This window comes from Theropithecus gelada, chromosome 8, assembly GCF_003255815.1.
Source record: "Theropithecus gelada isolate Dixy chromosome 8, Tgel_1.0, whole genome shotgun sequence".
Lineage (NCBI taxonomy): Eukaryota > Metazoa > Chordata > Mammalia > Primates > Cercopithecidae > Theropithecus > Theropithecus gelada.
The window spans coordinates 12976123-12999493 of NC_037676.1; the positions used below are offsets into that span (position 1 = coordinate 12976123).

General features: G+C 34.6%; 1 protein-coding gene and 1 non-coding gene across 5 annotated transcripts in view; both read right to left on the minus strand.

Annotated features, from left to right (window-relative positions):
• Positions 1–23371, minus strand: part of SGCZ (sarcoglycan zeta) — a 1186949-nt gene that overhangs the window by 391869 nt on the left and 771709 nt on the right. The gene's annotated exons all lie outside the window — the stretch shown is intronic.
• On the minus strand, positions 16129–16232 carry LOC112630847. Its single transcript, XR_003120978.1, has one exon. It is a non-coding gene; the product is annotated as a U6 spliceosomal RNA (small nuclear RNA).

Consider the following 23371-nt stretch of genomic DNA (forward strand, 5'->3'; position numbering starts at 1 on the left):
AACTAAGAACTATTCTGATGCAGAAGGGAGATGAATACATAAAGGCATATATAAAAAGTACCAAACGTATGAAATCACTCTCTTGGAAAGACCTCAAAAGAAAGTCATTCGAACTCGAGTTCCAAGAAAAGATTGATTTGCTATAGCCCTCCAATGATACCCAAATAGCCAGTTCTTTGTATATTTAGAGACTGGCACTAAGACACAATAAGTGGTGTTAACAATCTTATTTGCTTATCAGATCTTTAGTGATCTGGGCCCCAGGCACAATCATCACTTCATCAGTACCAGTAAGAGATACAACCCTAGGTTAACTGAAGGAGTGCCATCAGAAAAACCTGCTTTCATTTATTTGAATACTTTGGGAAAAAAAACAACATTCTCAGCCAGACACTTTAAACACATCTAATTAATGTTATTTTTTCTAATGCTTCCCTTTAAAAACTCAGTGTTTTATAACTTGCACTTTCCTCAAAAACGGGTAACATTGACTAAAGTATAGCAATTTAATATTATTTGTCAAACCTACTAACTGGTTCAAAATACAGACAATCTGTGTCATTGTAGAATGTTACTGTGTTTGACTTATGTAGTGTACTCATTATCACATAATAGTGAATAATTTGCAGTGCTAAAAAATACACTAGCATATGCTTATAAATCATACTTATAGCAACAGTACTATAGTACTAAAGATGCTCGTTAAACACCTGTAATATGTGTACCACTTTTCTCACAGCAGCCACACATACCATTCCAATCTAATAAATATATATATGAATGATACGCTATCCAATTATTTTGATGACATATACAAGGAAGACATAGTCTCTGGGTTGAGTTTCTCACTAGAGACTGCGCTGCCCCACACAAAGTTCCTCAAATAAGGATTCCTTTTGCTAATAAATTATTCAACGTATCCTATAATTATTGCCAACTCCCTGGAAAAGTAATTTACCACAAATGTCACATTAGCTACATAAATTTGAAAGCCAAGTTAATATTTACTAAATATTATGAAGTTATTAAATGAATAAAAATACTTTCAGTGCCCATTTAACAGCACTGAATTTAACAAATCACTCCAAGTGTTAAACATCAAATAAATATCTGCCAATAATTGCTATTATGATGATTCTAAATAAATGAATAAATTCACTTCTTAGGCATTTTACTAAGGGTTCCAATGAATATCATTTCTATGTCAAAGAAATGATTACAAATAAATACATCAGCATCTGAGATATTAAGACATACCCACAGTTATATATGCTGAATTTCCGAATCTGATTTGTTTACCTCTGTGGCAGTTAATAATAATAAAATCTTTTATGATTCCTCCTGTATTTGTAAGACTTTTCCCACCAAACTACATTGCTCAAATAAGAAATTTGCTTATCCAGTTTTTGCAATTCAGCATTTGATCAGAGGTCTTACTATATGAATTTTAAGAGTTCCGATTGTAATTTTAAAAGTGACCTTTAGTTGGTTTGTGTAGCTTAAATTGTGAATTAAATTCTCATTAATCTTTTTGAAATAATGTAGAAATTTGAATCTTGTTTAATACCTTTATTTCAAGGTAAATAGGGTATTAATTAAAGGCTTATCTTTTATTTAAGAAAGCTGCTAGTTCACACTTTTGACTAGATTGAAAGCCAGAGAGGTATTTACTCAGTCATCACCTCTGCAATACCATTCACAGATCTACACTACCATTGTCTTTGAGTCTGAGCAGTGGTGAGTTGATGAGCTCAAGGCTTGGTATTTATATATTCACTTTGTAGTCAGTTGTATCACATAGAATGTGATACTTTTACACAGAATGACCCAAAGCAGTTTCATAATTTCCCCAACCATATACTGGGATATCATTACATTGTAAGAAAACTCGATGTTTTAGCATGCAGGGATCAATCTTTCTCCGTATTCCAAGGATCTTCTTCCATTCTACTGGTCTCAAAAGGCAGAATGTATTGCCCTATTTCACTGGGAGAAGGAATATATCAGTATCCAAATGTTCCTCCTGTATACATGCAAACCTTATTCTATACAAATGCGTCTGTGTATGTATAATAGTTTAAAAACTAATATTGCACCTATAAATAACTCCTCATAAAAATGTTTAGTTTTTATTTCAAAAGCAAAAATGGTGATATTATCAATGCTAAATTATCCCTGAAGAGAATTTAACAAATAGTTCTCACCCTAAACCACAAACGTTATCCCCATCTTCTTGTACAGTTTTTCAAGAACTGCAAGACCCGGTTGGTGTTAACTGATGGTGAAGTGGTAATCCAAGAGTCTTTGTAAAATATAAATAGTATTTTACCTTTCATGGGTCTTGCTAATTCTGAATGATACCTAGGAGAAATGCTCAGTTAAAATAAATAACTAACTGGGTCACTGAACATTAAAGAGGTAATTTAGAATGAATTAAAATCTATAATAAAATTCACACCTGTCCCCATACTTACTAAAATATATTACAATGGTTTATGAAGTACTCTATGTCTTCTTATAGAAATAGATAAAATCATATTTTACTAAGATAAAATAGTTTAAAATTGTAACTATTTTCAAGTTTCATTTTTATGTAAAAGATTAAGAAAACCTTTCTCCTCCATATGCTGTTGCATGCAGATTAAACCAAAGTTCTTTAATTTTGTTATCACATTATATATATGAAATAACTTCATTAAAATATCATTGATTTTTCACCATCAACCCTAGAATAAATGTTAGGAAAGAACATATACAGGACATAAAAAATGAATTCAATACATCCACAAATGTTTCTACTAAAAAATAAAATACCAATTTTGATCCAGAACTGTCAACTACATAGGTGTTAGTGAAAACATTTGGTGAAAATTCACAAATGAATAGAACTGAAATATTATTATATGTCAACAGAAGTAAAAAATGAAAAAGCTTCTATGAAAGACAGTATCTTTAAGTAATCCCCCATTGGTAGTGGTTTTTGTTGCCAAATTTTGAGTAGGTCATTCTGTGGGAGGTCAAGATTGAAGAAAGTTACAGGGGAAAAAATAAGTCCCTTGTTGAAAGAAACAGAATCTTTCTATTGATGAAGGGCTGCCTGCAACTGGGAAGAGTGACTTGCAACAAAACAATTTAACATTATCTAAATAAAAAAATCATTTCTTTGCACTCAGAACTGATATACTAAAAATACTCTGCTAAACACATGAAAACGAGAATACTTTTGATTTGCATTATCATACCAAATGATATGCATATGCAAACATTCAAACTTCTGAATCATTTTTAAAAATCTTAAAGATCCATGTAGATGATTAAGATGCAGTTTTGGTCTATGGATTTCAAAATCTACAGAAACACACACACATATACATGAACACACGCATAAACTTGTGTGTTCACACAGACAGTGATGCTAGAAATTAGCTCTTAAACCTATTTGATTAGTATCAGATGCACATTTTTCAGCAATAGTCATGATAATTATTCCTCAATGTTTAGTCATGGTTTTACTTTATAGAGAGTTCTATGAATTAATTTCAAGAATAACAAAGAAATTATACTAGGTAGCCCTGTATAAAAACTTAAAACATATATGTCCATTAAAATTTCTTAAAATACTTTTCTAATTACATATTGCAGAAATTATCCTCCAAAGAACTTTGAAACCACACTCAGAAACTAAAACACCTAAATTTACTGTTAGATTTTGATTCACACTAAAAATCAATTACTTGTCCTTGACAAAACCTTTTATTATATCCAAATGATTTTAGCCACCAAAGAGATATTGGATTTTTTTAAAGTCACAGACAGCTTTAATCTTGCAAATGCATCATTCCAAAATGTGTGAGATAAATTTGAAAAGGTCAAATCTGCTGTAATTAAAGCCATTCTTCGGATGTCTTTATAGTTGAAGCAGCCAAATATCTGTGCTGAATGCCAGAAGAATTAAGTATTCAGATACATATATTTTCCTCCCCAATCTAGCATCATGCTGTGGACTTACCCAATGAGTTATTTTGCTGTTTAAGAACGTGGAATATTTCAAACCATACAAGTAGATTCTGATACAGCTCTAAACATTGTAACACAAAGTGAAAAGTTTAATATTTAATATCACTATTAAAAAGCAAAAGAATTATATTTCAATATGAGTCTAATGAAAATGTACAGTTTTGTTTTTTTATTCCATGTATATTTCAAAGTCTAAATATTATCCACCTTCTAGAAGTGGTGTGTTTTCCAATTCATAATAAAAGATTTGTGGGATTGCTGCCAGAATACAAGTAAAGCAACTAATAAGTAATTGTAAATATAAATTTTTGTAATTTGTATATAAAAGTAGCAGCAAACCTTATTAAATATAAAAAGGGTTTTTACAAAAGTCTTTTCTGTTGTCAGTTAAACTGACATATCCATGCATGATTCATTTTCATTCCACTGATTATTAAAGCAAAAGAAAATGCGTATGACTCAAAATGTACTAAGATTAAATTTTCATTGTTGGCTCACAATAGAGCTAATATTTTAACTTGTTTTATGTCTTTATTGGTTGGATTTTATTTACAAGACAACTCTGTGCTATAAATTGTTGGAGATAAAACCAAATTTCTATCCAAATCTTTCAGAATCTTTTAAAGAGGGTCTTACAGCTAGAGGATAAAGTAACGTGAAACAATTCCAAATTAAGGAATTATATAACAAGTTTTGTACCGATTATATATATATATATACACACACACACACACACACGCATTATATTAGTTCAAATAGTATAATGTTGAATATACATACAGTGATAATTATTATTTTTTTTTACTTCTATGTCACCCAGGTTGGAGTGGTGTCATCACAGCTCAGTGTCACCTCAAACTCCTGTATTCAAGAAATCATCCCGCTACAGGTTTGCACCACCATGCCTAGCTATTTTTTTTTTGTAAAGACAGGGTCTCACTATGTTGCCCTGGTTGATCTCGGCTCCTGGCCTCAAGCAAATCTCCTACCTTATCTCCCAAAGTATTGGGATTACCGGTGTTAGCCACAGGTGCTGGCCTGATGGTTATTTTTATGAGTCAACTTGAGTGGGTTAAGAAATGCCCTGACAGCTGGGAAAACACTATTTCTGGGGGTTTCTGTGGGAGTGTTTCTGTATTAGCATTTGAATGTGTAGTCAAGAATCAGGAGTAGAAGAGGTCCACTCTCACCAGTGTTGGTAGGCATCATCCAACTCACTGGGACCTGCCCCAGTAGAACAAAAACCAGAAGATGGGTTCTCCAGCTTACAGACAGAACACTGGATGTGTGGGTCTCCATAATAATGAATATGAGCTGCTTCCCATCATCTTTCCTTATATATTTCTATATGTATTGCCGATTCTATTTCTCTGGAGAACCCTGAATAATATACATATATATGCATGTGTGTATGTAATTTATTATAATAAAAATTAAAATAAATTATAAGTGAGCCAGTAATTTTAAAAAGGCCACAATGATGCCAAATTTCTCCATCTAACTCTTCAGAGAGCATCTACTTATCTACAGCTAATGGTCAGAGTTTAATAATACTAATATGATTCATTTATTGAGCAATTTCTGTATTTCAAACTCTGCCCAAGTCCCACTATGTATGCTAATACACTGATTCTTACAACAATTTGGTGAGATAGTTATTAAGATTCATATTTTCAGATGAGATGATGAACTCATGACAAGTTGGCTGCCAGAGTCTCGTACAGTTAAGTGACCAAATAAGAACTAAAATCCAGTACAGTTTGACTTCGGCATACATACTTTTTCCCTTGTGCTTCACTGTCTTAGAGAATGAGTCCCCAATCTCCTTCATATACTTTCAGAAAGAGACAGACATTCATGTACTCTAAACCAAACTACTACATTCCCCTCATTGTGCTTTCCAAAACGTACAAAAGCATGCTGTAACCACACTTGCTATCCACACTATATACCCATTTAGTTCCCACTGGGAAATGTTTGAGGACCACCTACTGGTTGCAAATATTTTTCATCTAATTCTTGATTCAATTAAACGCTATTTATTCTACTTCCCTTAATATTTCCTTCCTTTCAAATTCCCTCTATGTTTCCATTCCTTTTTGTGACTAATTTACAATAATAAATTATAAACAATATTGAACTCTATAAAATACCTATTAATAAAATTATTCATATGAATTTTCACTGGCCTACTACCATTGTATTAATAAGGAGAAGGCTGTTGGCAAAACAATGACAACAAAAACCACCACCACAACAAAACCCTTTAAAACAAACTTTGAGATACTGAAGCACTTCGGTTTTAAGCATTTGATTTTATGAGCTCATTAATGAATGTTAATATTATTCACTGAAATTTGCTACCTATATTTTTATGCTTACCACTGTGAGTTGTTTCACATACTAGCGATTTTTATTATCCTATTAGTATTCTAAATTGAGTGTGGGTACTAGAAATGCCACAATTATCCTATTTTTATTACATACCTCCTTGAAGCAGTTTTACACTATTTTATTCTCCTTCAGTAGTTTATCATCTACTAAATCTGTCCAAAACAATATATACAACAGGTTAATAAATGGCTCTGTTTAGCTAAGTCTAGTTTAATTACCATGAAAACATTAGGTCTAAATTTCTAAACATTATAAACAACAATTTTTTTGAAGTGCTCTGCTTTTCCTAAGAATATGCTACTCCAGACTATCTTAAGATTACATGTGTAAAAGAGAAGGAAATGTAGGAAATATGTCTGAAAAATCATACCTCTTCCTTAGATATAAGAATTTTTCAGCCGCAGTTTTATATCATCACCAATAATATCACTCCTTGGTACTGCCACCTTCAGCTCTCAATATATAGTTAATTTTTATCTTCTGGAGACTTTTAGACATTAAGGAACTCACTCAAGATTGTTTAAGAAATGATGCAGGAAATGAGTGAAAGACTTTAATTTTCAAAGTAAGTACAGAATAATTATGAAGATGGAACCTCATGAATACGAAAGACAGCACCAAATTCTGGTGAGGATGTGGCACAACGTGCACCCTCACTCATTACAGGAATGAAAATGTTACATCACTTTGGAAGACAGTTTGGCAGCATTTTTACAAAACTAATCATAATCTTATATATTCTGGCAATCATGCCCCCTGGTGTATACCCAATGAAGTTAAAAACAGGTCCTCATTAAAACCTGCACAAGAATGTTTATAGCAGCTTCATTCATAATTGCCAAACTTGTAAGCAATCAAGATGTCCCTCATTAAGTAAATGGATGAACTGTAATATACTCAGATAATGAAATAGTATTCAGCATTAAAAACAAATGACCTATCAAGACATAAAAATACATGAAGGAATCTCAAATACATGTTTCTAACAGAATGAGGCCAATCAGAAAATGCTACATACTGTATGATTCCAACTATATGACATTCCAGGAAAGGCCAAGCTATGGAGTCAGTTAAAAAAAAAAAAAATCATTGACTGACAGGTGTTACGCGGGACAGAGGGATGAGTAGGTGGAGCACAGAGGATTTTTAGGGCAGTGAAACACTTCTGTATCAGACTATGGATGTTATGTTCGGACTTTATGAAACTGAAATTTAAAAATAGAATAACTAAGAGGGAATCTGGTTGATTTCAGTTTAATTTCACGATTGCAAAGCTCATGTCTTTATATTACCCAAAAAAATTAATACTCCCTGCTCCATTCACTCTCACTCTTTTTCAGAGTAACAGTTCTTATTTTCTCTCCTTCCCATTTTCACTCTTGTTGATGAGTTTATTTTCTGTTTCACTTGTAAAAAAGTATTAATCTGGCAAAAATTTCAAAATCTGGTCGCTACATCTGCTCACCTTCATATATCTACACCTACATTCTGTTCTCTCTCCTTTTCATATGGATGAACTGTCTTTGCTTCTCACGCCCACCCCTCTAACTGTGACTAGGCCCCGTCTCCTGTTATTCGGGTTCTCCAACGGGACAGGATTAAAAGGATAGATGTACATATAAAAGAGTTTATTAAGAAGTGTTGACTCACAGGATCACAAGGTAAAGTCCCACGATGGGCCATCAGCAAGCTAAGAAGCAAGGAAGCCAGTCCGAGTCCCAAAACCTCAAAAGTAGGGAAGCCGACAGTGTAGCCTTCAGTCTGTGGCCGAAGGCCTGAGAGGCCCTGGCAAACCACTGGTGGAGGTCCAAGAGTCCAAAAGCTGAAGCACTTGAAGTGTAATAATGTCCAAGGGCAGGAAGCATGCAGCACGGCAGAAAGATGGAGGCCCGGAGACTCAGTCACTCTCGTCTTTCTGCCTTCCTCTGCCTGCTTTTATTCCACCCGCGTTCACAGCTGATTAGATGGTGCCGCCTAGACTGAGGGTGGGTTTGGGTCTCCCAGTTCACTGACTCAAAGGTTAACCTCCTTTGGCCACACCCTCACAGACAACACCTGGGAACAATACTTTCTATCCTTCAATCCAATCAAGCTGACACGCAGCATTAGCCATCACACCTGTTATCTATTCACGACTATCATCCCCGCAATTTTCTAGCTGCTGCTTCTGCAATTTTAACTCCTCCATAAAGTCCTTCACATCAAAAAACAACAAAATGGAGTTATTTCATTTAATATGAAAACAATTAACAACTTTATTTACCCCAGTTGGCCTACCTCAAGAACCCCATTTCCCCTTCCTTTTGTTTTATTTATTATTATTTTTATTGTTATTTTTTATTTTATTTTATTATTTTTTTTTTAGACAAAGTTTCACTCTTGAGTGCAAAGCCATCTCGGTAACCTGCGCCTCCCAGATTCAAGCGATTCTCCGGCCGCCGCCGCCCAAGCAGCTGGGATAATAGGCCTGAGCCACGGCGACCGGCCAGCCTTTTCTCCTTTATAGCTGTTTTATTTCTAATCATTTGTCTTCAATTACTGTAATCTCATTCTCTCTTGAACCTATTTCATTCAGGCTAATTTTCTTCTACTTCTACACTGAAACATTTTTCAAGAACACTAATACAGGTAACTATTTATACATTGGCCATATACTTTATGTGTAAATAAAGTACACAATGCCAAGTATAATATATTCTACTACATTACACTTAGCAGCAGGGTCTACAGTCTACTCCTTTGACATCTACAATCACTGTTCCTCGAAATATTTTTTTCTCTTTTCTTCAGGACACCATATTCTCTTTTCTCCAGCCTCCTTGGATAATTCTTCTTCATCCACCTTTGCCAAATCCACCTCATCTCCCCGCAAAATTTGAAGTTTCCCAAATTTCTCTATTATTTCAATGTTTACCCTTTGCTACACACCAACATTACTTAAATCCAGTTTCATGATTTAGTTATGCTTATAACTGCCACACAATTCTCTATACTCAATTTGGAAATTTGTTCAATGTTCGTGTTTAATCATTCTCATCATGCTGACTTCTTCAGTAACAGAGCTTGGGGCTTGAAATTCTAACCTTAAAAAAGTTATACTTATTCCACATAATACATAGATATAAACTTATTGAATATTAAATACGTTTCATTATAAAGACTATATTCTTTATAATGATAATACAGAATTTATTTGTAACATAATTGTATTATTCTATATTTATTTGAAAACTGTTAAAGTTTCAAAGGTCACATATGTCTTTAATAATAACAACAAACTCCCATGAGACAAGTTTAATTATATAACAAACCTGCACTTGTACTCCTGAACTTAAGTTTGAAAAAAGAATATTATTCTTTAAATAAAAGACTTACAAAGACTTAATGAATAAAGTTATCTTGAATATTTGATAACTTTAATATTCACAGTTTATATTTATCAAAGATGCTCTCAGGAAAATAAAAAGGCTTCCAACAAACTAGAAGAAAATATTAATATAACCAACATATAAACAGCAAAGTGTTAATATCCAGAATATATAAAGAATAATACAAATAACCCAATTAAATAATGGACAAATGATACAGACATTATACAAAATATGAAAACATGAATAGACAATTAATATATGATGCTTAATTGTGGTAACCAGGGAAATGCTATTTAAACACAGAGCAAGATGACATTTTACATTAGCTGGTCTGAAAAAAAATTAAAATTCCAGTCACAGTGTTAGAAAAGTTATGAAACAAAGGAGACTCATACATGGCTTATAAGTAATGAGATGGGGGTCTCGTAGAAATCACTGCCTCACAATCAATGGAGACTACTCAATTCACTAATCAGTAATGCATGCGATAAGTCACAGTCATTAATTTTGTGTTTTTTGTGACAGTAATAGTAAAAAATAATTTTTATCAATCTCAATAAATTTCACCAAACATTTTGTGCAATTGAATTACTTTAGACCCCATTATTTCATTATGGCTGAAGTTAGCATTTTATTTTCTAGATACATACAACTCTAGAAGCCACAAGGATTTTGTAACATCACTTGCTCTGGGAGTGAAAGTGGGCGGGAGGTTTTTTTAATTATTATTTATTACCTAACTTTTGAATTTTATACTAGGAGAATGGATTATTATCCTGTAATGAAATTAAAATTTTAAATATTAAAAACTTTTAAATTAAACTAAAAAGTTCAGTAGATGAGAAGTTCCATCTCTAATCAGGGGATAATAACTGATTCTACTATAAACAACTAGAAAACTAGACAACCTATATGATACAATCATTTTCAAACATTGAACAATTGGCAACTAAGGACTGGTTTTCACAGTTGAGGAGAGAAACAAACAATGTAAGATCTACAATAGCCCCTGATTTCTGCCTGGGAATACTTACTGGACCACACCATCAATGGCAGAACCCAGACAGAGCTTGAAGAAACCCCTGAGTTAAAGAGACAGAAATACTATGGCAGGAGGACTAAGCAAGTGTCTTATATTTAAGGTAGGAACTAGACAAAGAAAGAGCTGCAAAAATCAACATAGGTTTCCCCTGAGTGATCCAGGGACTGACTGACTGACTCACTGAGCATCCATCCCCGGATCTAATATCTAATTTCCCCTCCTTGAGTATGTAGGGTAACCACCTTGAGCTGTGTTCATATCTGCAAATGACAGATTCATCTCTGCCTCTCAAGACTGCATACACCTGTGCAACACTTTCCACCTTTTATGGAAAGTATACGTTAATTCCACAAGCAAACAGCATTTCCTATGTTTTGGAGAATTCACTCAAGCTTTGGGATTCAGAATTTTGGTTAAAACACTTTCCTCACTTCACTTTCCTCTTTATACTTGTGCCTGAGTTTTCCTCCTTTAATCTCCTTTCTCTCTCTCAGAAACAAAACGATTTTCTTTTCTTATCTATTAACAAGTATAACAATTTTGGAAGAGTCCTTTGTTGCTTGATTAAGATGGGTGTGGTGGTTAATTTCCTGTTTCAACTTGACTGGGTTACAGGATGCCCAGATAGTGGTTAAACATTATTTCTGGGTGTTGCTGTGAGAATGTATCTGGAAGATATTAGCATCTGTGGAATGAGTAAAGCAGATGGCCTCCCCAGAGAGGGTGGGGATCGTACAACCTCTTGAGGGCATGAATAGAACAAAAAGGCAGAGGAAGGTAGAATTCTGTCTCTCTGCTTGACTGCACGAGGGGAGACATTGATTGTCTCTTACCCTTTGACTAGGCCTTATACCATTGTCACTTCTCATTCTCGGGCCTTCAGACTTAGGCTAGAATTAACACCACTGGCTTCCATGGGTCTCCAGTTTGCAGACCACAAATAGTGGGGAATTTTCAGGTTCCCTAACTCCATAAACACGAGCCAATTCTTACACCATATATCTTTATACACACACACACATACACATGTCCTATTGCTTCTGTTTCTCTAGCCTGCCCCGACATACAACGCAATTTCTCGCTTATTTCCACAGGTTCTATCTCTTATCCACACTTAAACATTGAAATCATCTGTGTGTTTTTTAATACTCATGAAGTCCAGGCTTCCCTTAATAGACTGACTTAGTATCTCTGAGGCAGATCAGATTTCTACAATTCAAAAAACATGCCTTTAAAAGAAAATCTTAAATTAAGTAAGGGTGACAATCATTGGCAGAAGGCAATTGTAGAACAAATGGGATTTGAGGCTTGGTGCAATGGTTCATACTTATAATCCCAACACTTTGGGAGGCATAGGCAGGAGGATGGCTTGAGACTAGGAGTTTGTGACCAGCCTGAGCAATACAGAGAGATCCCGTCTCTATAAAAAATTTTTAAAATTAGCTAGGCATGGTGGTACATGCCTGTGGTCCCAGCTACTCAGGAAGCTGAAGCAAGAGGATTGCTTGAGCCCAGGAAGTCAAGGCTATAGTGAGCCGTGATTGCACTCCTGCATTCCAGGCTAGGCAACAGAGTGAGACCCTGTCTCAAAAACAAAACACACAAAAAAGTATTTGATTTCAATACTAATTTATTCATTTTTGACCGTGTAAATTACACTGATAAAGAAATTCAAAGAAAGTATATTGTACTATATGAATGATCACATTTGATCCTGAACTACTAATGGGTAAGTCTTGGTTAATTGTATAAGAATAATGGGTTTCAATTATGATAAATTAACATATATAAAATACTATATTAATATACACTATATATTAATACTATATATAAATATACATATATATTAATATATGCAGCACAAATGACAGTTTAGCCTGAAAATAAGGTTGTTTTGCTTATATAAGCAATCTTTTAATAAATTCAAGTTTACTCCTTTATGTATCACACTAACATATATGTTCTGATTGCTGACTAAATGGATTAAAGATCATTTTCTTCTCTCTACTTAGCATCTAGCCCATGAAAATCCAACTTTTTGCAGTTTCTACACCTTAATGACTATAGAAGAACACTGGGAAATATGCCATATTATTAGACATCACGCGTTACTTTATTATGCCTGAAGTTTCTCTAAAGATTGAAACAATTCAATAATTACAGCAAGTTATACATAGGTACAAACTGGTTATACACTATATCTATGAAGATTATGAAACTAGTTATACAACTCAATGACATTTACATATGGAAAGGTAATTCTGATATTTTTTATTTCCACTTCTATCATAGTTTGCTATTAATATGGCTCTGTATGATAAACTTTCATGAATATATCAAAGAGAAAGGTTATGAGAGCTAAGTGCAAACTATACAAGTTAGTGACTCTGAAACAGTGACCACAGCAAGTCACATACCATTGTTTTAAATAATTTTTAAATATAGAATTATGTTTTGTTATATTTTTAAAGGTTTACAAATACATATTTTTTTTAATTTGGAAACTTGCATTGATGTAATTTTTAAAACATTTCATTGCTATCCTGGTTAGCAGTTTCCTGGTTTTTTTACACATATAAAACAAATGTTACAGTACAATGGGAGCGTCCTGGTATAGAAAAAGATAGATCTGGAATTATATTTTATGTTCGGCTTTTGGTATGGTTTTAAGAAATACACTTCTTTTAGCTAATTTTTTCTTCTGAAAAATGGGAATATTGTATTTAAGCCAAAGAATTATTGTTTGAATCAATTTTAAAATATTGTGCCCATATTTATATCTAAAATGTTTCTGTAATTCATTAATATTATTCACATAATACAACTACAGAAAATCATTGTTGGTAATGAACCATAGAGATCATTTAGCTCTAAATTAAATGCATTTGTTGGTGACACTTCTGTTGCTTCATAGTACAATAACATATTAAATGCTTCATAGCAAAATTATTATATATAAGTATTATTAAAAGTCATCATTAATAGCAACAGTTTGACATTGAGTCTTCCTCTGAAATAATACACCTTTGCTCACACAGTATAAGTATTTTGTTTCTCTTTATGGCTTTAAAGGACTAAAAATAATTATTTAAAACAAGAGAGCAGGAAAATCATGGAAGGCACTGAGACAGAGGCTAATTTATGCAGAATTTCATCTCATCTTGTTATTTGTTTCAGAATCTTGCCTTGAGATTTTGCAGGATACGTGATTATCCAACTAAAATCTACATTTCCTATCAGTTTTCCTGTCTTCCTATCTAGTTTAGGATTTATCCCAGAATTTTTCTCTTTCTCCTCCCTCCACCCCCAAACCCCACTGGAGTGCAGTGGTGCAATCTCGGCTCACTGCAACCTCAGCCTCTTGGGTTCTAGCGATTCTCTTGCCTCAGCCTCCCGAGTAGCTGGGATTACAGGTGTGTGCCACCATGCCAGGCTAATTTTTTCTATTTCTAGTAGAGACGGGGTTTCACCTTGTTAGCCAGGATGGTCTCGATTTCCTAACCTCGTCATCTGCCCACCTCGACCTCCCAAAGTGCTGGGATTACAGGCATGAGCCACCATGCCCGGCCAAATTTCTCATTTTTAACCACATTATTAATGCTTACATTAAGGTAGGCCCTGATGCGTCCTGGGCTTCCAGATTCTCCCTCGATTTCCTCTCGTAGTACATGAGACATGTGTAAGAACACAGCAAGAAGGGTTTTCACTGTAACAGAAGCTTGTATCTGAAAGATGTCCAGTAATATAATTGGTCTATCTTTTCTCAACTCTCTCTAGACACATGCAACACAGCCAGCACTTTCCTTTCTATGACAGCAGGTACCAGGACATAAGCTATTTAACTACTTTATATTTTCTCTAGGACAATTTTTAGATCTACTGATCCAATAAAAAATAACTTGTCAGTTAATTAATAAATATTTCAAAAAATATATAAGTATGTTTAGCACTCTCGTTTTCCCCCCTCAGAGTTGTTCTGGTTTGGACAATAAATTATATAGCCACATTATCTTTTGGTTACCATTTTAAAGATCAAACTTGCACACTTCCTCTCCCCCTTGAAGTTGCCTGGAAAATTGCGTTGTTGTAGTTCTTGTGGAACCAGATATAGAGGCCATATGTTGAGAATGCATGGTAGTAAGGACCACTAAATATGGGTGTCTGGGAGAAGACATGGAGCAGAGCCTCCTACCAGCCCTGGATCCCTCAACTACTCACTGTTACTCAGGAGAGAAATATGGTGCCTTCTTTTTAAGACATTATATTTGGTGTCTTGCTGACTGTCTCCTAAGTAATATATTCCCTAAATAATAAAGATCAAACATTATTTGTAAATACTATGCTAGAAGTCACTCATAGAGAACTTAGACTTAACTGCACTTCTTGTGAGTAACTGTGTGTGTGTGTGTGTGTGTGTGTGTGTGTTTCTCTGCTGCACTGACAGAAGTGCCGTGGCACCATCACAGCTCACTGCAGCCTCAACCTCTTGGGATCAAGCAATGCTGTGCCTCAACCTTCCAAGTAGCTGAGACCACAGGCTTGCCTCACCATGCCCAGCTAATTTACTCCTGGGCTCAAGCCATTCTCCAACCTCAGCCTCCCAAAATGTTGGGATTACCGGGCATGAGCCACCATACCTGGACTGTGAATGATTAGGTTTTAAAGTTAATTCTTAAGGTGAAAATCATGTAAAATCAATAGTATTAGCATACATCTCTCATGGAATCTAACAAAACCCTGAACATTGGAACAGATTAATATTTAGTAGAGCGTGGGATGAAGCGGTTTCATGCAGCTTGGTAATATGTTGTGTGAAATATGTGTGCTACCTATATATCACAATCAGAGCAGTGACATGTTCACACTAGGAGTGACTCTGAGTGACTGAACCCAGATTCACAGACCTCATCTTTGATTCTTCCAGGGAATATGGTTCCATAATGGAACCATTTGCCTTTAATAGGTTTTCCAAACTGTCCTCTCTCTTAGCTTAGCTGTACGATCATGGTCCTTTAACACTTGACTTGTGTAGGGTCAGTTATATTCCACCTCATCATTTCCTAATGTAATTGTAAAAGCTTTATTCTTATTTGTACTCTAAATAAGAATATGAAACCATCCTGAATCAAGTACTGTTAAAACACTTGCAAGTATGTTGATTTTTAAAAAAATAATAATATTTGTAAGCTATAAGGAATATCTTATGAGACAAATGATATACGGCAAAGTATAGTACTTTATGCAATATAGTTACCATGATGTTAATTTTAAAGTACTCATACCTCAATCTACTTTTTAGAAATAAAAAATGTGTCACAAATCCAAATGTACATGTCATCTTTGGATAGGGGGTCTGCTAGTCTTGTCTATTTTATTCCAATTTTAGCTCGTGTATAACCTAAGTGAGCGTCTTAAGGACTGGTGTTTCTACACTGTAGTAAGTGTTATGACAAGTTTAATTCTGTCTTATCTTTTCATTCAGGACACAGTCTTTTGGGTTTCCAGGAAACCTCAGTGGTAAACCAGGATCCCCACTTCTGAGAATCTTTAAAAAACAACTTTTCTCCCCCGCTAAATCCCCGAGGCTCCCAAATGTGCAGCTCAGACTTTTGGTGGCTTCTCAGAAAAGTAAATTCCCTGACACGAAAAGAGTTCTGAATGCTGGATTCCCCTTTCTAACTTCTTCTTGTCCTATCTAAATACGACCTGGTTGTTCCCTACTGTCTCACTAGTTTGATGATGTTACTAGTAAAGCAAATAAAAACACATTTGTTGTCTTTTTATTAGAAGCCCTAGATTGATAGGTTGATATTAATTCTATATTGCATTATGGATAAAAGTTTGAAATTCTGCGTCACATCGCCATGTTTAAAATAAACTGTTTTCATCCATTGCTCATGAGCAAGAGACCACAATGGCCTTAACTCCCCTCCAGCTAGACAAAAGTTTAAAGAGGTTTCCTTCTGATGCTAGGCCCTTCACTTGTACTTCCTAAGATTACTCACTTTGATGAAGTTGTAATTGCCCCCTTTGAGATGTAAATCATCCTCTAGCCTCTAGCCAGTTTTACAACATGGAAATTCCTCTCAAGGATCTGGGAGCTAATCCATTGAAATGTAATCATCTGGAAAGAGAGTACCCCAATCTTTCCATCGCTGTGAGAAGTTAGGAACCTAACTTTCCTAAACTTCAGTTAGAAAACACATCTGTCCTAATCACATTGACCAACCACTCTCCTACCATCAAGCAGCAGATTTCCCTAGCTAATGCAAACTCTCCTGCCTTTTGTTTCAGCAGAGTTGAATTCAATCTTTCTCCTCATTGCAATAATCTGGACCTCTTTTGCAATAGTCTTAAATAACATTTTATCCACCTCTTTAACACGATCTCTTGCAATTTTTCTTTGACATTTAACTAAAGATTAATTAGTTCTGGACATTTACCCTTTTTTCCTCCATGGATTCAGCGGCAGTATCTAAAAGAAAAAATTCATCAACCAACTACATATATATATAAAATATAAAGATAAAACACTGCAACCAGTGGAACTGAATATAAAGTAATTCAAATTTACAGAACACATCCATTTTTTCAGGCTCTTAATTTTATTAAACATAAAAGGGCAATATAAATTCCTGTGGAATTCACCTTTTACTTAAGATTCATTATCAGCGAATTAATTTAACAAGGTTGTTTTGTAAGAGGCTGTGGTTGACTTCAAAAATTAGAATGGGAACAATAACTTGTAAAAATTAAACATGTTAAACTACCACTTACTATATTCACTGTGTCTACGATTCGGCATATTTCTTTCAGTGACCACAAAAGTATAAAATGGACACAGAACAGTGTCTTTAAAAAATTAAGGACGTTCTTTCTCCTTCGAAAGATTATAAATATAATTGAAATGGGCATGACACTTTTACCAATTAGATTGACTTTTTTGCTTCAAAGAACCCATTTGTACATCTAAATTAATTTTGGTCAATATGTGTGAGTGCATGTGCATGAGGATGTAAATGGCAGTAAAGGGGAAGGTGGAAAAAAGGGAGATGATCTGGCTTTTTTAACACACTTTTCAATACCCAAAACAGAGGTAGTAAGAAACAATGATGTGGTGTAAATAAAGTATTGCCAAATAGAAAAAATATTTGAAATTGGCATATTTAAGACTTTCTTATATATTATTAAGTATATCGTTAATATAAATCTTACACAATTTACCTCCCCTGTCTCCCAGTCTCTGTGAGAGGTTGGGAATCCAACTTTCCTAGGCCTCAATTAGTAAACACATTTGGCCTAATCATATTGACTAACCTCTCTCCTAACATCATGCAGCCAATTTCACTGGCTTACCCAAAAACTCTCCTGCCTTTTCTTTAATTTTTATTTTTTTATTATTTATTTATTTATTATTATTTTTTTTTTTTTTGAGATGGAGTCTCACTCTGTCACTCAGACTGGAGTGCAGTGGTGTGATGTCGGCTCACTGCAACCTCTGCCTCCCAGGTTCAAGAGGTTCTTGTGCCTCAGCCTCCTGAGTAGCTGGAATTAAAGGCATATGCCACCATGCCCAGCTAATGTTTGTCTTTTTAGTATAGACGATGTTTCACTATGTTGGTCAGGCTGGTCTCGAACTCCTGACCTTGTGATCCGCCCACCTTGGCCTCCCAAGTGCTGGGATTACAGGCGTAAGCCACCAAACCCGGTCAACTCTCCTGCCTTTTATTTCAACAGATATGTCAACTTTTACAATGATACAATAATTGTAGACGATAATATTAGATTGAATCTCACAATCACACTCAGCTTGATTACCAAACTTTCTCCTGCATCTTGCTCACCTAAATTTATCTACATTTTCTATGAATAGAATAGTTTAGAAATGTGTATCTTCTGTGCATTATAGTGTAAGTTATTGTAAGATAGAAATATAGACTTTGTTTAAATCCCGTTTTCTGCCTAGGAATTACCATTTTTTTTTGAGTATGATAAGTATTTCAAAGCATTCAAAAATGAACAACATAGGAAATACGTTGCAAAATGAGGTCTGATTCTCATCCCCTTAGTCTTAATTGCTCTTCCTCTCTCATCTCTCTCTGTTTCATTGATGAGTATAAAAGATCACTTTCATATGATATTAGAATTCATAGAAATAAGGTGTTGATTTGATCATCCAACCAAGCATTTATTGAGTGTCCATTACAAGTCAGATTGTGTTCCTGAGAACAGCTCAGGAAATGAGTGTTTGACATTGACGTACGTAACAGAAATACAAACATACCAGTAAAAACATCAGACCTCTTATAACAATCCAGATCGTGTATTAAGCCCTTTCAAGGTGAGAATTGATCATTTCAAAAAATAATCATTTTAACAACTCATTCTTGAGACAGAAAAGTGGAATTAGAAGCTCATATATTGCTGTTTCAGGAACTAAAATCTTAAGTGCTGTATTTAATCAATTGACAGCCATATAATTCTTACTTTCATATACCGATATTCATCAAAAATTAAAAACTTTGAAAATTATTTCTGTCTCATTCTACTAATCAATTTAAACATTTCATTTATTTTGTTATGTTTCTTCATTTTACTTGGCCTTGAATACTTCTTTCCAGCCCAGTATTAAATTTAATTGATATCTAATTTGTTTACTTGGTTTAGTTACTTTTGACTATGTTTGGTACATGTCTTATGAAGCAGGTATGTAAGAATGTTTACAAATTTATGGTCCTCACTCCTCCAAAGCCCTAATGGCGATACCCTCAACAGACGCATACCACAATGTAAACACACACACACACACACACACACACACACACACTCCAGTGGATCAACACATAAAATACTCTACGGGCAAAAACATCATACATCAGGGATCTCTCAGTGTATTACCTACTTCTGTAATTTATCAGGAATGTTCAGTTGAGGTGAGTCTGAAGAGATTTCTAAGGTGATTTGAGTGCTAAGCTATCTAACTAGTGGTTTTACACCATTTGAGTAATGCACCAAACATAGCTCTTGAGGCTCTGAAGAATTTATGTACTTTCCAATGAACGAGGAGATACAAGATCCTAAAAATCACAGGTTTTTTAATATCCGTTAATAGATTAAGGAAAGCTGATATCAATATGAATATACTTTATATTTACATGTGTGTTAATTTTTCTTTGCTTGTAGGATACATTTTTATGTTACTGGGAGTAAGAAACATCTTAGGAAAAAGAAGAAAATAAATAAAATTTTCATTGTCACACTGTGCTTTGGTCCAGTAACTCTGCACTGCACATATAGGCTATAAATTGGTGTCTTGGGGAACCACTTTGGTATTTCATTTTAATAGCTTATTGTGGAGAATATATTTGAATGGATCATGTATTACATCTGATTTAAATTTTGACCCATATAGAAATGAGTTTTCAAAAATATGTCTGAAGCCTGGATACTGTAAAATCCTTTATCATCATAGAATAATAAAAAGCTAGCCATTAGTTACTCAGAAATTGTTCAATAAATCTAAGACGACTTAGATATAAATAGTTATGAGTGAGAATGGCTCATCATTAATGTTTGTAAAAATTAATGCTGTCATTTATGATTGAGAATAAAAAACTAGAAATGAAACTTTGACAGAGATAAATGATAGATATAAACTTTACATAAAGCGAGAGAATAATAGATGTGTTAAATGTTTGTTTTATAGGTAAGATTTATGATGAAATTGTGTTGAATAACATGAATCAAATGTGTTTTGTATACTACACCAGCAGTTACATCATCACAACCTTTTAAATATTCCATTAACTTCAAATTGTACTTATCACTGAAATAATCTGATTAAATGAATTGGGATAATGGGTAAGGATTGGTATAAGCTGAAAGCAATAATACACTTTTAAAATTGTTTCTTTGTGTATTACATGAGAGAAGATGGTTGATAAATTAATTATAGCACAATGCCTATTATAATAGTTAAACCTGGAAGAAAATCAGTAAATGTTTAAGAGAATAAAATTGGTGAATTGCTTCCATTTTATAATATTTCCTATTCATTTCAGGGTTTACCCAAATTTGCAACTCTAAATAAGGCCCAATTATTTACTCCTCAAGTAGTACAAAATTCACGAAGAAAAGTGAAAGCTTTTTTTTTTTTTTTTCCTACTCAAATATTCTGGTCTCTATCTGCTCCAAATCTCACTAACTTTTCTTGAGTCTGGTACAGGTACTGATCTCAAGGCTACTGCTACCACTATCACTATTTCTTGTGCCTCAAGACTCAACCTTTCTAATTTACTTGAATTAATTTGGAAAAGTCCCATTTCATGATATTTTAAGCAACCCAGATGTCTCTTTCAGTAAAAGTGGTATTCTTCCTATGTTCCTATGACTTTTTCCAGAAAATGATATCAACTTCTGCCTACACCTGACATCTAAATGTAATTCTTGACATCTCCTTCTTCACATTTCCATTTCCAATAACCAAGTCTTGTCAGATTTTACTTTCTCTGTATTTCTTGAGAGAATTTTTCTCTTTCTCTCTTCATTGCTATCATGGGATCTAGCCCCCCATTCTCTCACCTGAGCAATGGTGACCACCTCTAAAGTGCTCTTGTTGATGATCTCTCCAAAAAAAGTTTCTCTTTTCTGTATCCAGAATGACTTACTCGAAATGCAAATGCAAATACAATTTACATTGTAAATTGCTCTGTTTAAAAACTCCCAAAGACTTTGCATTGGTAATAGGATGAATATCAAGAGTCCAAAATGGAGTTCAAGCAGTACCAAATCTGTTCTTTGTATTTCTCTCTCTGCTCCTCTGGTGGTAACATGAACCTCCTCAATCTAATGATTCAATAATACTTTATCCCTCAAATGTAAAATACTTCCTGTCTGCTGGACTTTGGTCTTCTTATTCACATACTTTTCCCACTATTATCTTTTTTTTTTTTTTTTTTTTTTAATGGACTCTCGCTCTGTTGCCAGGCTGGAGTGCAGTGGTGCAACCTCGGCTCACTGCAACATCTGCCTCCCAGGGTTCAAGGGATTTTCCTGCCCAGGCTCCTGAGTAGCTGGAACTACAGGTGTGCACCACCATGCCCAGCTAATTTTTGTATTTTTAGCAGAGACAGGGGTTTCACCATGTTGGCCAGGATAGTCTCGACCTCTTGACCTCGTGACCCTACTGCCTCGGCGTCCCAGAGTGCTGGGATTAGAGGCATTAGTCATCGTGCCCGGCCCTACCATCCCATATTTATGTAATTAGTTCTTAATCTTGTTTTGGTTTGCTCTTCAGTCTTCCCCGCCAAGGGAAGCCTTACCTGATATCCCTAAATATGAAAGGCTTTCATAAGAGTGGCTTTCATAACAGTGCATAACTGTCCTCTGTAGTGGGATTATTTTAGTTATAATACTGTTTTTATGTTTTTTATATTTTTATTACCATTTATAATAGATAAATCTGAGCATACTCTTTGACAATAAGTTTAATGGACTTTTGATAATTACTAATTCAGTACATAATTGTTTTCTATAAGCCATGATTCCAGAAATTGAGAAAAAAATATGCAGCGGTAATCTGTCGCAAGTGGAAGGACAAATAGCCAAGCAATGTTGAACTACCCATTCATCTCTTAAAAACAGGGTTAAAATATTTATTCTCGTGTTTTCAGGAGGAAGCATGGACAGAGAGTTTCTTGCTTGTTATACTCCCAACTCACTGTTTCTATGGAAAAAGTAATTAATCTGATAAACGACACAGAAAAGTTTGGTTTTTACTGGTCTGCATTAACAAGGTGGCGATTCCAAGACGTTGAAATAAAGAGACTTCAGAGCCTGTCTCTCTCAATCACTATCTTTGGGCTTGTGAAACTGCTTGTTGTACAAAATAGGGAGCACTTGTGTAAGAGCTGCATCGGGAGGCTCAGCTCAGCTACTGCTGTCATGAATTCAGCTTTTGCAAGAGTGACAGAATGTCAGAATCCCATGAACCAAAAGTTTTATGATGAGAGAAGAAGAATGGTATTTCACTCACTAATTTCAAAATTCGATTTTAAATAAAGTTAATAAACTCAATAAAGAAAGCTGAATATGCACACACAGATGTGTGCACGCACACACACACACTCCTTGCAGCAGTTTTTCAGTGTTTAATCATTCATGAGAAGTGGTTTGACTTTGTATTTTCAATTTACCAATACTTGCAACAGGCTCCGGCTGCAAAACTTTTTTCAGTTGAATAGTAGCATTTGAGAAACAACATCATTGCTGAGAGATAGATGATCAGCCTTAACTACAACATCAGTAGACATGTGACTGTTTGTAACAAGAGGGAGGTAAATGGCTTTTAGGTGGTTGTGTAGCTGGTTTTTACAGTAGCCTTCAGTGGCTGGCTGACAGACATAAACCTTACTAGTTATTATCAGGCTTCAGAGCATTAATATTAGGTTTTAATTTGCTTATGTTAGGCATGAGAAGGTAGCACTATCCTAGCTGCCCTAAATACTGTTCCTTGTCACTTTTTCCCATTGAATTTAAACGTAATTTG